General features: G+C 38.4%; 1 pseudogene; it reads left to right on the top strand.

The window, feature by feature from the left end:
* Positions 1-1,001: 1,001 nt before the first annotated feature.
* The window catches only part of LOC102389758, a 30,209-nt pseudogene continuing 13,943 nt past the window's right edge, over positions 1,002-17,267 (top strand).

Raw genomic sequence — 17,267 nt, forward strand, 5'->3', positions numbered from 1 at the left:
TTGTATGCAGTTCAGGAAGCAACAGTTAGAACTGGACATGGAACAACAGACTGGTTCCAAATAGGAAAAGGAGTACGCCAAGGCTGTATATTGTCACTCTGTTTATTTAACTTATATGCAGAGTACATCATGAGAAACGCTGGACTGAAAGAAACACAAGCTGGAATCAAGATTGCCAGGAGAAATATCAATAACCTCAGATATGCAGATGACACCACCCTTATGGCAGAAAGTGAAGAGGAACTCAAAAGCCTCTTGATGAAAGTGAAAGTGGAGAGTGGAAAAGTTGACTTAAAGGTCAACATTCAGAAAACGAAGATCATGGCATCGGGTCCCATCACTTCATGGGAAATAGATGGGGAAACAGTGGAAACAGTGTCAGACTTTATTTTTCTGGGCTCCAAAATCACTGCAGATGGTGACTGCAGCCATGAAATTAAAAGACACTTACTCCTTGGAAGGAAAGTTATGACCAACCTAGAAAGCATATTGAAAAGCAGAGACATTACTTTGCCAACAAAGGTCCGTCTAGTCAAGGCTATGGTTTTTCCTGTGGTCATGTATGGATGTGAAAGTTGGACTGTGCAGAAGGCTGAGTGCTGAAGAATTGATGCTTTTGAACTGTGGTGTTGGAGACTCCTGAGAGTCCCTTGGACTGCAAGGAGATCCAACCAGTCCATTCTGAAGGAGATCAGCCCTGAATCTCCAGTACTTTGGCCACCTCATGTGAAGAGTTGACTCATTGGAAAAGACTCTGATGCTGGGAGGGATTGGGGGCAGGAGGAGAAGGGGACGACAGAGGATGAGATGGCTGGATGGCATGACTGACTCGATGGACATGAGTTGAGTGAACTCCAGGAGTTGGTGATGGACAGAGAGGCCTGGTGTGCTGTGATTCATGGGGTCGCAAAGAGTCGGACATGACAGAGGGACTGATCTGATCTGATTGAGGTTTTTCTTTCTTGTATTTCATTTTTTAATGATTAAATAGAAGACCCAAAATGGCTATCCTTAGAAAGGCCCACTTTCAAAGTTGGCCCTTGGCTGTCATATGGGACTTCAGGGAGCATGGGACACAGAAGCACATATTTGATTTCCAAGTAGTAAATGTGATATACAGTGTTCAAAGTGGCATTTTTCTCAACTCAGAGTATACGCATAAAATGAGAATGGTAGGGACAATGGCACAACCTTAGCATTCTAGGCTTATCAATGTTCATTTCTTCATTGAAAAGTATGTATTAAGCCTCTCAAGTGTCAGGCACTGTTATAGGCACTAGGTGTAGCATAGTAAACAAGACAAAGTCTTATTTAATAAAAGTCCAACAATAAAAAATACCTAAAGAAAAAAATATAATGTTTGGTATCAACAAGATCTATGAAAAAACCTAAAACAGGGTGTGGAAGAGGCAGCTGGGCAGACAGTATCTGGCAAGGAAGGGTGGCTGACTAGGGACATGTGTTAACAGCTGCAGCTTCCTTCAGTTCTCTGTGGACAATGAACATCTATGAGGGAATCAGAAGAGGAGAACAGGACAGAACAGTCTTTGAGCACATGCATGGTATCCAGGGAACCCCAGAAACTGGAAGGACTCTGGGAGAGTATTGGTGTCCTGGCTGTGTATATAGGAGTCACAGCCACTGAAATCTGAGTTATTACCATTAGTGTGAATTCATTTGCATCCAGAATCAGCTAAGACATAGAGATATTCAGATTATGCAGTTAACGGCACAACTGGCAAATAAAGGGATTGAGAAAGACAAACAGAACCGTGGAACTGGTACAAAGGTTGGAGGTCACATCTGACTAGATACATTTCAATCTCATACAAACAGTGGTTAAATCAACAACAACAAAAAAACAGTGTATCAAGACAAGCAAGGGGACTTCCCAAGTGGCTCTAGTGGTAAAGAACCCGCCTACCAATGCAGGAGACACAAGAGATGCAGATTCGATCCCTGGGTTGGGAAGGTCCCCTGGAGGAGGGCATGGCAATCCACTCCAGTATTCTTGCCTGGAGAACCCCATGGACAAAGGAGCCTGGAAGGCTGCATCCATGGGGTAAGACTCAAGACATGACTGAAGTGACTTAGCACGCACTCAAGACAAGCAAGAATCAAAGCTAGAGTCTTGAGAAATGTTCACATTTAGATTCAATCAGAAGAAACAACAGAAAAAAGACATTACTTTGGGGGAAGCAAAATAGAGAAAGAACAAGAATACAAAAAAAAAAAAAAGAGCATTCAAAAACAGCTAAGGGTATTCCATAATGCCAAATTCTACAGAATTTTTTTTCTCCAAAAGAGAAATCTGTTTACAGGATAGATAGAAATTACAAAAGGTAAGCATCATTAGTGTGATAGAATACACAGTTAAATTTTATGGCGCTATAAGGAATTCAGATGAAACAATTTTGATCAGTTACCGCAAGCATTGAGCCAAGAAAGGAAAGAGAAGACTAGGGTGGTGCTAACAGATGTGCCAATCACAGAGCTAGCAATTAAATAGGCACTTATTTTTAAATAAATGAATAAATAGCAGGATGAGAGAGAATGATAGTTTACCTTTGCTTTTTTTTAATGAGGGAAAGCAGAGGGGAGGAGTCTAGAGACAGAAGGGATAATGATGAGGGTAATATGCATAGATAGATAGATAGATATATAACTCTTTTGATGTTTAAAGATGAAGTTAAGCTATATATAGGAGTAAGCACTTGATAACTTTAAGCTTCTCCAAGAGAATGGGGGCAAGGAAACTAGCAGCACTTGTAGGGGCTATAGTGTACCAAATCTGGAAATAACTCAACTTTCTCAAACTTTGATAAAAAATTGTTAGCCCTCCCAAGGCAGGGACATTCTATTTTCAGATCTATCCTACCTATCCTTCTTAATCTCCCATCCAAACATTCTGTTAAAAGACTAGGGACCCAAATACAAATACAGGAGAGTTTACAGATTTATATGAAGCTGATGTTAAGCAGAAAATATGTCTGGATACGGCTGTGCAGGTGTGGGTAAATTTTTGGTTACTGATGGTATCCAACTAGAGAGCTCTGATAGGTTCCTACCTTCAGATTATTAATTACCACACAGAATTTTATCAAAATTGATAGGTATTCAAGGCATTTGTCAGGCTTTGTTTGGCCCTTTTAAACTCACACAAATTGTCCTGCATATTGTAGTAAGATGGTAAAAGCAACCCTTAAGTGCAACATTAAATTACCGATGTTCTAAGCAAAACATTCTAATGTTAAATTACATCAATGTTTTCTTAGGTCAGTCTCCCAAGGCATTAGAAATAAAAGCAAAAACAAATGGGACCTAATCAAATTTATTAGCTTTTACACAGCAAAGGAAACTGTAAACAAAATGAAAAAACAAAAACAGCTTACAGACTGGGAGGAAATGTTTGCAACCAATACAACCAACAAGGGGTTAATTTCTAAACTATACCAACAGCTCATATAACTCAACAACAACAAAATAAAATAATCCAATCAAAAAATGGACAGGAAACCTAAATAGACATTTCTCTAAATAAGACATACAAATGGCCAATCAGTTCAGTTCAGTCGCTCAGTTGTGTCTGACTCTTTGCAACGCCATGAATCACAGCACGCCAGGCCTCCCTGTCCATCACCAACTCCTGGAGTTTACCCAAACTCATGTCCATCGAGTCGGTGATGCCATCCAGCCATCTCATCCTCTGTCGTCCCCTTCTCCTCCTGCCCCTAATCCCTCCCAGCATCAGGGCCAATAAGCATATAAAAAAATGTTCAATAAGTATTAGATGCAGTGCAAAACTACTGGGTTGGCAAAAAAGTTCTTTTGGATTTTTCTTTAAGAAGTTATGGAAAAACCCAAGCAAAGTTTTGGGACAACCCAGTATAACTAGGCACCACCTCATAACAGTCAGAATGGCCATCAATAAAAAGTCTACTAATAATAAATGCTGGAGAGGGTGTGGAGCAAAGAGATTCTTCCTACACTGTTGATTGGAATGTAAATTGGTGCAGCCACTATGGGAAACAGTATGGAGGCTCCTTGGAAACTTCTGTGCATATATCTGAAGAAACTATGACTTGAATAGAAACACGAACCTAATGTTCACAGCAGTGCTATTTACAATAGCCAGGATGTGTCCATTGACACAGGAATGGATAAAGAAGATGCGGTACATATGCATCTGCAGCAACATGGATTCAACCAGAGACTGTCATACCGAGTGAAGTGAGAAAAAGAAAGACAAATACCCTATGATGTCACCTATATGTGAAATCTAAAATATGACACAAATGAAATTATTTATGAACCAGAAAACAGACTCACAGACATAAAAAGCAAACTTAGGGGGTTTTATTGTGGTTTATTACAGGATATTGCATATAGTTCCCTGTGCTATTCAGTAGGACTTTCTTGTTTATCTATTTTATATGTAGTAGTTTATATCTGCTAATCCCAAACTACTAATTTATCTCTTTATCCCTTTTCTTTTTGGTAACCATAGGTTTGCTTAATGCCATAAACTAACATAACATTGTAAATCAACTATACTTCAATAAAAATTAATTAAACTGCCTATGTTCCACTATCAATAAAAATTTAATGAGTATATTTTAAATTGAATACCTGATAATATTTACATGTGTTTTTCATTTATCTTAAATAACATATTTTACCTCAAATTACATTTATATCCATCACACTTTCACCATGGAAAAAGTCTAATAACCTATATTTTTAAACACAAAAATGCAGAATTTCTTTGGCAATTACAGAAGGGATAGGGCATGTGAGAAACTGCCACCTGGGGTTCCCTTACATCCAAACACAGGAAAGTTGAAAACATAATTTTAAAGAAACTGAAACAACCAAGATCAGATTGTATTCAACGTCAGATTTTTATTGTTACCGTGACTAAAGTTGACATAGAATATCTCTATATTGTCTTTCTTCATAAGCAATCTTATTTCTATTCTATAGCATTTTAAACAGGAGCTAGCTACAGAGAGAAACTAAATTTGAGGCAAATAATTGGAAGCCTCACTTCTATTTAAACATTTTAAGAACAAATAATAAAGAAACGCAAAGACCATTAGTTTTGACTTGGCATCTATCTTGTCCTGCATCAACAAAACTGATATCTAATTTCATCTCCTGCTAACTGCTGTTATTATTAATGGAGTACAGATATGGATCAAAGATAAAAGGTTGATCCTTGAATAACATGGCAGTTGGGGCACATAGTTGAAGTGAAGTGAAGTCGCTCAGTTGTGTCCGACTCTTTGCGACCCCACAGACCGTTGCCTACCAGGCTCCTCTGTCCATGGGATTTTCCAGGCAAAAGTACTGGAGTGGGGTGCCATTGCCTTCTCCAGAGGATCTTCCTGACCCAGGGATTGAACCCGGGTCTCCCGCATTGTAGGCAGACGCTTTACTGTCTGAGCCACCAGGGAAGCCACATAGTTGAAAATCCACCCATAATTTACAGTAAGCCCTGCCTATTCACAGTTCCTCTCTATCTGTAAATTCACCCAACCATGGACTGTGTTTTCATGTTGTATTTACTATTTTAAAACCTGAACATAATTGGACTCATGCAATTCAAACTTGTATTGTTCAAAGGCCAATTTTCTTAACAAAGTTAGATAAAATAAAACAAAAAATTTCAAGCAATATCTGACAAATAAATAAGCCCAGCACTTTGGTAGGCAAAGGGCAGATGACTAAGCCTCTCTGTATGCATCTGTTTCTTGTTTAACCTGAAACTAAAATTCACAATTAAATCATACTTAACTGCATTTTAGGTATCACATATGAACTTTAATTTCTCATTACTTTTAACATAACTTTTAACCAAACTATGCTAAAATAAACTTTTTTAAGAGAAAGTATTAAGAAATCACTTGGGAGAAGTAGTCCACCTTTTTTCAAAAATTACATTAGGATGGAACTAGTTTTAGGAAAGATAAAACCATTAGTTCTCAAGCCTATATATCACCTTAGTGACTTTTTAAAGATACCTAGTATTCAAATTGTTTCTGAATATTGTTATTTTTGTATTAAAGTAAAACAATTTCCCTTTATTGCTGACTAGTTTTTTGAAAGTTGATCAACTATTTTTTGTTGAAATGTTCATATCATAGTCAGATAATTAATGTTGCAATATAAGATGTTTCATAAAATAAAGATAATTTTGTGAATGGAAGAAAACAGTACACATTGTACACATTTTTTCAAATCTCACATAATTAATCATTACTAGCTCTTCTGCATTCTGAAATACATACTTTGGTTGCTAACATAATCGTAATTCAAAACTTAAGAAGAGCTAAAGAAAATCTAGGGAAATAATGGGAGCTATGTCCTTTAAAAACTAATTAAAACTATAATTACAGATGAAAAGCAATAAAGGCAGGTCAAATAAACCTTGCCTGGTCACTGTTGGTGGAATTTATAACAGTTGTTACCATCACTTTAGAACGTAATTTTAATGTCCTGAAGGATTAATTCAATTTGTGAGATTGCCCATTTTATGTGATGTTCATTATACAAGTCTCTTCAGTTGCAAAACTTGCATATCTATACCAATTAGCTGAATATCTGTAAATATTTAATGTCCATGCAAATATCCCTAATATCCCTCTGTGGCTTATTGCTAGTACCTTATCCTATTTTATCAGGTCCTTTGTCAGGAATTCTCACATGAACAATTGAGTATTCAAACATTAACACCAAAGCTGAAATAAAAAGTCAAAGTAATTCCAAAGTAAACAAGCAAAGCTTGTCAAAGACTACATAAAAGTAGTGTTGGAGAATGAACTTGAATCATATAAAAACTCTTCATATAAGGACGATCTAACCAAGCTGTACTGAAAAAGGAACTCAGCAAGAAAGGTGAAAGAAGTGTTTTCAAATAGTGATTTGAGGATCTAACAATCGCTAGTGGTCTTTACGAGTATTAATAAAACTCAGATTTTTTTTGTTTTGGCATAAATTGTATTCCCTAAGGTCACAGAGCAAAATCAAATGTGAAATACAGAAATTAGTAGTGTGTAGTCAACTTATCAGAAAAATTACATTCAAAGTTCATCATTAGAATTAGGGCGGGTGAAACTTTGGTTTATACATAATAGATATGCTTCCTTTATTTTTAAAAGTATAATCCAAATTAAGTAGTCTTCATTAGTCACCATGAAATTTTCATTTCCATTTTTAATGGATTCTGTTGGTGACAGAATTATTCTTAGGTAACAAGGGTTTTCTTTATGTCATTCACTTTCACCAGATAAATCAAAACCCCTTTTGGGTTATTTTTTGTTTTGTCTGAGGGCAAATAAGGCACAAACAATCAGAAGTTTAGTGTGCCTACATGTTTTTCCATTAATACAGTTCAGTTTAAGTTTCTCTTAGTTAACCAGGACTTCTATTCATCAGAAATTATTTAAGTTCATGGTGGCTACATAGTAGTAAGAACTAATATCAACATATATGTATGTATAATATTATATGTCATAACACATGTATCAACATATACATTATTTTAAATGCATATGTGCATTATGACTCAGACTCTGCTTTAAATATATCATATTTCTGTGGGAGTCAAAAGTGTGTGTGTAAATAGTAACAAAATTTAGATGTGTAGCATGTTGACAGAGGTTTAAATAGGATGAAAGGAAAATATTAAGTAAGGAATTTTTATAGGACTCAGAAATCCATTTCTTTTTGTTTTATCAATTTAGTTTTATTGCTATCACTTGTCTGAGAGCAAAATGGTTACTTGGTAAATCCCCCAAATTAAACAAACATGACCAGATAGATTATAATTTTCCAGACTATATATATTTATAATTGACACAAGTGAAAAGTGAAAGTGAAAGTCACTCAGTCGTATCTGACTCTTTGCAACCCCATGGACTATCCAGTCCATGGAATTCTCCAGGCCAGAATGCTGGAGTGGGTAGACTTTCCCTTCTCCAGGGGATCTTCCCAACCCAGGGATCGAACCCAGGTCTCTCGTATTGCAGGAGGATTCTTTACCATCTGAGCCAAAAGGGAAGCCCAAGAATACTAGAGTGGGTAAACTTTCCCTTCTCCAGGGGATCTTCCCAACCGAGGGATCGAACCCAGGTCTCCCGCATTGCAGGTGGATTCTTTACCAGCTGAGCCACAAGGGAAGCCTATATTTGACACAAGACTTTTTTAAATTTGTGGGACATTTATTAATCTTCATAGACTATAAACATATACTTTTGTTCATTTATTAATTTATCTGTTTTCATGTAAGAACCAATAACCAAAGTTCTGGTATAACATGAAGCAATTCTGGCCAATCAGGGGCTCTCACATAAAGCTCAATTGCCTTAATCATCTAGAGAAAAGGGGTGCTCTCATCTCTGAGACAAGGTTATCTGTTTTCTGAAACAAATTTCTGAAAATCAGCATTTTACAGACATGCTTCATTTTTCTCTCATTTCAAGCAGGCAGTAGCAATTTAAGAAAAACATAAGTAGACCCAGAATTTCTTATTTTCTTCCAACTTAGTGAATAAAGTTTCTTATTGCTGACTGCGCTAAATCTGATCTTTTTCTCTATAGGTCTCTGGCAAAACAGCTTTCTAATAATTTTGTTGGAAATATGTAATCAGAGCTTGCTAACATGCATGATAAACAAGGATACTGAGTTTAAAAGGCACTGGTTGAACCCAACTTGACTATCATATGCAAATCACAGAAGTTTATTTTAAGGAAACTGTACAGTAGTGTTTTTTAGCGCCTGACTAAACAAACAAGTAAAGGATTAGCAGCCAGAGGGGACTGACTGAGAAACCTCACATGCCCTTAAGTTTGGGAATTTATGTTACTTCCAAAATTGGTCTAGTTTTAAAATTATTTGAAGGAATGTAAAAAAATAAAAAAAAAACCTACAGTATTGCTACCTTGCTGAATTACATTGGCAGTGGATGTGACTGGTGATAGAAGCAAGGTCCACTGCTGTAAAGAGCAATATTGCATAGGAACCTGGAATGTCAGGTCCATGAATCAAGGCAAATTGAAAGTGGTCAAACAGGAGATGGCAAGAGTGAATGTCGACATTCTAGGAATCAGCGAACTGAAATGGACTGGAATGGGTGAATTTAACTCAGATGACCACTATATCTACTACTGCAGGCAGTAATCCCTCAGAAGAAATGGAGTAGACATCATGGTCAACAAAAGAGTCTGAAATGCAGTACTTGGATGCAATCTCAAAAACGACAGAATGATCTCTGTTTGTTTCCAAGGCAAACCGTTCAATATCACAGTAATCCAAGTCTATGCCCCAACCAGTAACGCTGAAGAAGCTGAAGTTGAACGGTTCTATGAAGACCTACAAGACCTTTCAGAACTAACACCCAAAAAAGATGTCCTTTTCATTATAGGGGATTGGAATGCAAAAGTAGGAAGTCAAGAAACACCTGGAGTAACAGGCAAATTTGGCCTTGGAATACGGAATAAAGTAGGGCAAAGAGTTGCCAAGAATATGCACTGGTAATAGCAAACACCCTCTTCCAACAACACAACAGAAGACTCTACACATGGACATCAACAGATGGTCAACACTGAAATCAGATTCATTATATTCTTTGCAGCCAAAGATGGAGAAGCTCTATACAGTCAGCAAAAACAAGACCAGGAGCTGACGGTGGCTCAGATCATGAACCCCTTATTACTAAATTCAGACTTAAATTGAAGAAAGTAGGGAAAACCACTAGACCATTTAGATATGACCTAAATCAAATCCCTTATGATTATACAGTGGAAGTGAGAAATAGATTTAAGGGACTAGATCTGATAGATAGAGTGCCTGATGAACTATGGACAGAGGTTCGTGACATTGTACAGGAGACAGGGACCAAGACCATCCCCATGGAAAAGAAATGCAAAAAAGCAAAATGGCTGTCTGGGGAGGGCTTACAAATAGCTGTGAAAAGAAGAGAAGCAAAAAGCAAAGGAGAAAAGGAAAGATATAAGCACCTGAATGCAGAGTTCCAAAGAATAGCAAGGAGAGATAAGAAAGCCTTCCTCAGTGATCAATGCAAAGAAATAGAAGAAAACTACAGAATGGGGAAGACTAGAGATCTCTTAAAGAAAATTAGAGATACCAAGGGAGCATTTCATGCAAAGATGGGCTCGATAAAGGACAGAAATGGTATGGACCTAACAGACGCAGAAGATATTAAGAAGAGGTGGCAAGAATACACAGAAGAACTGCACAAAAAAGATCTTCAGGACCCAGATAATCACAATGGTGTGATCACTCACCTAGAGCCAAACATCCTGGAATGTGAAGTCAAGTGGGCCTTAGAAAGCATCACTACGAACAAAGCTAGTGGAGGTGATGGAATTCCAGCTGAGGTATTCCACATCCTGAAAGATGATGCTGTGAAAGTGCTGCACTCAATATGCCAGCAAATTCGGAAAACTCAGCAGTGGCCACAGGACTGGAAAAGGTCAGTTTTCTTTCCAATCCCAAAGAAAGGCAATGCCATAGAATGCTCAAACTATCACACAATTGCGGTCATCTCACATGCTAGTAAAGTAATGCTCAGAATTCTCCAAGCCAGGCTTCAGAAATATGTGAACCGTGAACTTCCTGATGTTCAAGCTGGTTTTAGAAAAGGCAGAGGAACCAGAGATCAAATTGCCAACATCCGCTGGATCATGGAAAAAGCAAGAGAGTTCGAGAAAAACATCTATTTCTGCTTTATTGACTATGCCAAAGCCTTTGACTCTGTGGATCACAATAAACTGTGGAAAATTCTGAAAGAGATGGGAATACCAGACCACCTGACCTGCCTCTTGAGAAATTTGTATGCAGTTCAGGAAGCAACAGTTAGAACTGGACGTGGAACAACAGACTGGTTCCAAATAGGAAAAGGAGTACATCAAGGCTGTATACTGTCACCCTGTTTATTTAACTTCTATGCAGAGTACATCATGAGAAACGCTGGACTGGAAGAAACACAAGCTGGAATCAAGATTGCCAGGAGAAATATCAATAACCTCAGATATGCAGATGACACCACCCTTATAGCAGAAAGTGAAGAGGAACTCAAAAGCCTCTTGATGAAAGTGAAAGAGGAGAGTGAAAAAGTTGGCTTAAAGCTCAACATTCAGAAAACGAAGATCATGGCATCCGGTCCCATCACTTCATGGGAAATAGATGAGGAAACAGTGGAAACAGTGTCAGACTTTCTTTTTTTGGACTCCAAAATCACTGCAGATGGTGACTGCAGCCATGAAATTAAAAGACGCTTACTCCTTGGAAGGAAAGTTATGACCAACCTAAATAGCATATTCAAAAGCAGAGACTTTACTTTGCCAACAAAGGTCCGTCTACTCAAGGCTATGGTTTTTCCTGTGGTCATGTATGGATGTGAAAGTTGGACTGTGAAGAAAGCTGAGCACCGAAGAATTGATGCTTTTGAACTGTGGTGTTGGAGAAGACTCTTGAGAGTCCCTTGGACTGCAAGGAGATCCAACCAGTCCATTTTGAAGGAGATCAGCCCTGGAATTTCTTTGGAAGGAATGATGCTAAAGCTGAAACTCCAGTACTTTGGCCACCTCATGCAAAGAGTTGACTCATTGGAAAAGATTCTGATACTGAGAGGGATCGGGGAAGGAGGAGAAGGGGGAAACAGAAGATAAGATGGCTGGATGGCATCACTGACCTGATGGATATGAGTCTGAGTGAACTCCGGGAGTTGGTGATGGACAGGGAGGCCAGGTGTGCTGCGATTCATGGGGTTGCAAAGAGTCAGACACGACTGAACGACTGAACTGAACTGAACTACCAAATGTAGAAATGTTAAAGACCAGGAGGTTATGACAGATTAAAAAAAAATAGAATTTCTTGTTCTCAGTGGCAAAGGAAATAGAGTTCATGGAAGCAGAATCTTATACTCTACAACAATATTTCACTTGCAACAGAAATGAATTTATTAGTGACAAGGTAAATTTTATGAAACAAGGCATCAGAACTGGTAAGTTAAAGTAAATCTCCTGAATTTTATATAGTTTTTCAAATGTAATCAAGTCCTCTGGAGAGAATGTAACACAAAACAGATTTTTGGAGAAGAGTATCTATAATAAATGACAACTATCTCTTGGTTTGATAAGAGACAAACTTTTTTCCACAAGTCATAATTGAAGTATTTATGGAAACAATTCCTTGAATCTCTACAATCACCCAGAAAAAATTATTACAAAGGAGAATTTTATGCTCAAATTGTACTATGTAAGTTGTGTTGTTTGCATTTTGGGAAAAAGATTTCTGAGCGAATTTTTTCTTAGTAAATTAAAAAATAATGACCACAATTGTTACCAACAAATCTGAGATGGTGCTCGAAATCTGAACACATTATCCTCCTCATATCTGTCATGTAAAGAAAAGTTTTTCCTTCCCTACTTTTTTTCACAAACCACTGAATAACCTAAACAGGCTACTGTGCTGTGCTTAGTCGTTCAGTCGTGTCTGACTCTTTGTGACCCCAAGGACTGTAGCCCACCAGACTCATCTGTCCATGGAGATTCTCCAGGCAACAATATTGGAGTGGGTTGCCATGCCTTCCTCCAGGGGATCTTCCCAACCCAGGGATCGAACCCAGGTCTCCCCCATAGCAGGCAGATTCTTTACTGTCACATTCTCCATTATCAGGGTGATCACTAAAGTGTGTGTATAAGAAACATCCCCTGAATATCCCTTTGGCAGATTCCTGTCATTTCTTTCTTTACCATTCTGCATGTAAGATTAAAACTGAGACCCTTAAAAAAAAAAAAAAAAGACTCAAGTATGGAAGAGAGGGAGCAAGAACAGTGGGTAGGGAGTGAAAAACCACTGGGGAGAGAAATTGTTTTCTTCCACTAAAAAAACAGTTGCTAAGATTTTTTTTTTTTTTTTTTTTGATGCCACAGCTCCTGCTGCTTGTCTATGGGAAGAGGGAATCTGTCTCAACAGGAAATCAACAAAATCAAATGCAGACTATTCCCAAACAGGAGTCCCTTCTCTGAGGTTGGACCAGAGGGCAATGGAACATTTTCCTGAGTCTGTAGGTTAATTTGTGTTTGTCTGTCTTTTCACAAGGTTCAATGAACAGAAATCTACTACTCCTGGGAACTTCCCCATAGGGGAATGGAAGGCTGCCCAGTTTGCTATGGGACATCCAGCCTTTTCACCTGTGAATTTTCCCATTCTTCAGTCTCCCTTCTACCCCTCTCCTGCTCACTCCCTTCTTTTCTTCTCTCCTTTGCCTGGTAGGCTGCAGTCCATGGGGTCGCTAAGAGTTGGACAGGACTGGCGACTTCACTTTCACTTTTCACTTTCATGCATTGGAGAAGGAAATGGCAACCCACTCCAGTGTTCTTGCCTGGAGAACCCAGGGCAGGAGAGCCTGGTGGGCTGACATCTATGGGGTCACACAGAGTCAGACACAACTGAAGTGACTTAGCAGCAGCAGTCCTTCCCTTTCCTGCTTTTGTGAAGGTAAAATGACCTAGCATTCAAATCCTTAGTACACAAAGATCAAATTTCCCTTGTTTAATATTAAAGAGGAAGGAGACAGTTGGTTCCCTACCCCTACTCAGAGTGTTCTCTAGAAAATGTAAGATATACAATCTTTTGATTTTCACTGTAAGATCAAGACCTCATGACTACTGTAACTGTGCTCAAAGCTGAGATTAACCGTGAAGTCTCATGAAATATATAGGAGACAATCACAAATCACATCTTCTTGTCCCTCAAGGAGATAAGAGAAACCTTAATTTTATGTATTACTGTATAAATTAGTATGAAATTCTGTCCAGATTTTATAATTAACTTCATGCAAACTTAGATGCTTCTAAATCTGAGAATGCTTACTCAATATTAAATTATGTTCTCTCATCTATATTGCTATAGAGGTGGTTTTATTTCCCCAATCCTTCCTCATCTCCTTTCTACCATTTTTTTTTCTTTCCACAAATATTTACTAAGCACAGATAACAATAAATAATAAGTACAATGAATAATAAGTACGAAAAGACTTAGACCAAAACTAAAGGTTAAAAACAAGACAGTCCCATCTGCTTCAGTATCTTTGACTTCAGTTTCAAGATTTCAAAACACAAGTTTTGTTTTTCTTGGTAAATTAGATATAATTTTAGTTAACTTCCAATGTTTTGTTTTGTTTTGTTTTTACTGCAGCTACCCATTAATTGTTTATTCAGAAAATATTCTTTTGCTGCCTGAACTATTTTGATAGTTGCAAGAATTCTGACAAAGTGTCTGTAATTCTGTTGTTTTCACATGACTCATGGTGCATTGTCTAATATTAATGATGCATGAGGCTTATAAATACCTGTCCTTGAAAGGGGAAGGATTCGATTCTGTCAAAAAAGTTGAACATTTCATTGCCATTAATCAACTAAGTCAATGCACTTCCCTTGAGTGCAAGCTTTCTTATTCTTGAAGCTTTTTCTTTTTAAATTATAATCAAAGATAGCTTTTTAAACACAGGATAACAGAAATATATTTAAGTCTTTATAGCTTATTACAAAAATTAGAGTACTTATTGTATTATAGTCATGTTTGAGGGGCTTCCCTGGTGACTCAGTGGTAAAGAACCCACCAGCCAATGGAGACAATGTGGGTTCAATCCCCGAATTGGGAAGATCCCCTTGAGAAAGAAATGGCAACCTACTCCTGCATTCTTACCTGGGAAATTACATGGACAGAGGACCCTGGTGAGATATGGTCCATGGGGTCCAAAAAAGTCAGACACAACTTCTAGACCAACAACACATACATATTTATACATATTTTATATGTATTTATACACACACATGAGCTTCCCTGGCAACTCAGCTGGTAAAGAATCCACACGCAAAGCAAGAGGTCCCAGTTCATTTCCTGGATGGGGAAGATCCCCTGGAGCAGGGATATGCTACCCATTCCAGTATTCTTAGGTTTCCCTGGTGGCTTAGATGGTAAAGAATCTGCCTGCAATGTGGAAGCCTGGGTTCAATCTTTAGATTGGGGACATCTCCTGGCAGAGGGCATGGCAACCCCCTCCAGTATTCTTGCCTAGAGAATCCCCATGGACAGAGGATCCTGGAAGGCTACAGTCCATGGGGTTGCAAAGAGTTGGACATGACTGAGCAACTAGGCCCAGCACAGCACATACACACACATACTCACATACACACAAACTAACGTAACACAAAGAGCAACCGTAGAGCCTCTGCAGCTTTGGAACTGAGTTACCCAGAAGTCTTCTGCCACCCGTGAGCAAAAAGAAGCTGCTCAAAGAGAAAGTGATGTCGCTCAGTTGGGTCCGACTCTTAGCGACCCCATGGACTGCAGCCTACCAGGCTCCTCCATCCATGGGATTTTCCAGGCAAGAGTACTGGAGTGGGGTGCCATTGCCTTCTGCATGGGAATGGGTAAAGAGTCAAAAAACAAAAACAAACAAAGACAATCATTGCTAACTGATTCTCTTTCACCACAGGAAAAGCCACAGGAACAAATATGCTTCTGTCTCAGTCTCCGTCTCCTCCCAGGAGCCCCTGACTTCCCAGACCCTCACAGGCTGACTTGATAGTGAAGCTGCAGGCAGACTCAGTCCTTTCCTAGTTCATAGGCAGATTCTTGTTCATTTATGTTTAGATCAGGATTTTCAGTCCCCCCAGATTAACTGATATTATTGCCCACAGACCCAGTATCCATTGTTCTAAGAATAAGCACTGAGGGCTTGTGTGCTCTTTGTACATTAATACTTCCTATTTCCCTCATTACTAATTGGAATATTATGGAGAAATTTAATTTATGTCTTGGTTTCCTTCCTAGTATTCTTATTCACTGCTGAGACTAGAGCTGTGCATAGAACTCTAAACCTTGCAGCTACATTACTGGGGACCCATTGTGAATAGACTCCTTGTCTGGATTATAACAGTATGTGACAAAACACTGTCTTTGAGTTTCTCTTGTATCTGCTTCTGTTCTGTCAGTCTGTCACTCCCACCTGACACTCCATAAACAAAGTTGCTTCATTGGAATTCACAATGACTTTCTGATGTAGTTAACTGAACAAAACCAATAAAACTTCCCTCTGAAGTTAGATTATTTTCATGGCCACCTTTCTGCCCTACACATCTCTCAATCCTGTTGCTTGTAATACAGTTTGCTTGAAGTATAACACAAAAATATAAAGAATACAAACAGGTACTGATGAAAATACACGCTTTTTTGTAAGCTTAATATTTTGTGGGCATTACATGTACATTGTCTAATATAATAACAGCCATCCAACTTGGGTACCATTATTCTCATTTTACATGTGGGTAATCTGAGTTTGCTGAGAAGGTAATGGCACCCCACTCCAATACTCTTGCCTGGAAAATCCCATGGACAGAGGAACCTGGTGGGCTGCAGTCCATGGGGTCGCTAAGAGTCAGACACGACTGAGCAACTTCACTTTTCACTTTCCTGCATTGGAGAAGGAAATGGTAACCCACTCCAGTGTTCTTGCCTGGAAAATCCCAGGGACGGGGGAGCCTGGTGGGCTGCCATCTATGGGGTCGCGCAGAGTCAGACATGACTGAAGCGACTTAGCAGCAGCAGCAGCAATCTGAGTTTAAGCTTCATAAGAAAATCAATTGGCTAAGAGATCACAGTCAGTAAATGCAGGAGCTGACATTCAGATACAAGGCTAGATTGGACACGTATCTTAAGCTCTTTCTGTTGTGTCAAGAGACTCAGATGTTCATTGCTAAGAATTAGCAGAGTCTTGTCAGAAGGAAAATATCCAACCCCCAAAGTGGCAGATACAATAAAAAAAGGCAAAAGCACTAGGAACCAGAATACCTGGCAAATTAGTTGTGTGACCTTGAAAAAATCATCCAGCTATTTGGAACAGCAATTTCCTCATCAACTGAATAGAGAATTAGCAAAGTTGGTGATCTTACACATCCTTTATAAATTAAAAATTACATGGTCCTTTCTGAATGCTAATTGCAATCTAAGATATTTCTTGTAAATATGCATCTAAAAAGAGGTCTTATTGCCATTTTCTCTGGAAACTTTGGAGATATATAGTCCCACATCATTCAAGATAAAGTTAGAAAACTTGAGAAAAGAACATCTTTCCATGTGACCTTAAAAAAATACTTCAAAGTCCTCAAACTTTCTCCATTTATCCATGTAGTAGAGAGAAAAATAAAAATGTTATTCACCTCAAATTTGGTGTC

Source organism: Bubalus bubalis, chromosome 9 (genome assembly GCF_019923935.1).
Source record: "Bubalus bubalis isolate 160015118507 breed Murrah chromosome 9, NDDB_SH_1, whole genome shotgun sequence".
Lineage (NCBI taxonomy): Eukaryota > Metazoa > Chordata > Mammalia > Artiodactyla > Bovidae > Bubalus > Bubalus bubalis.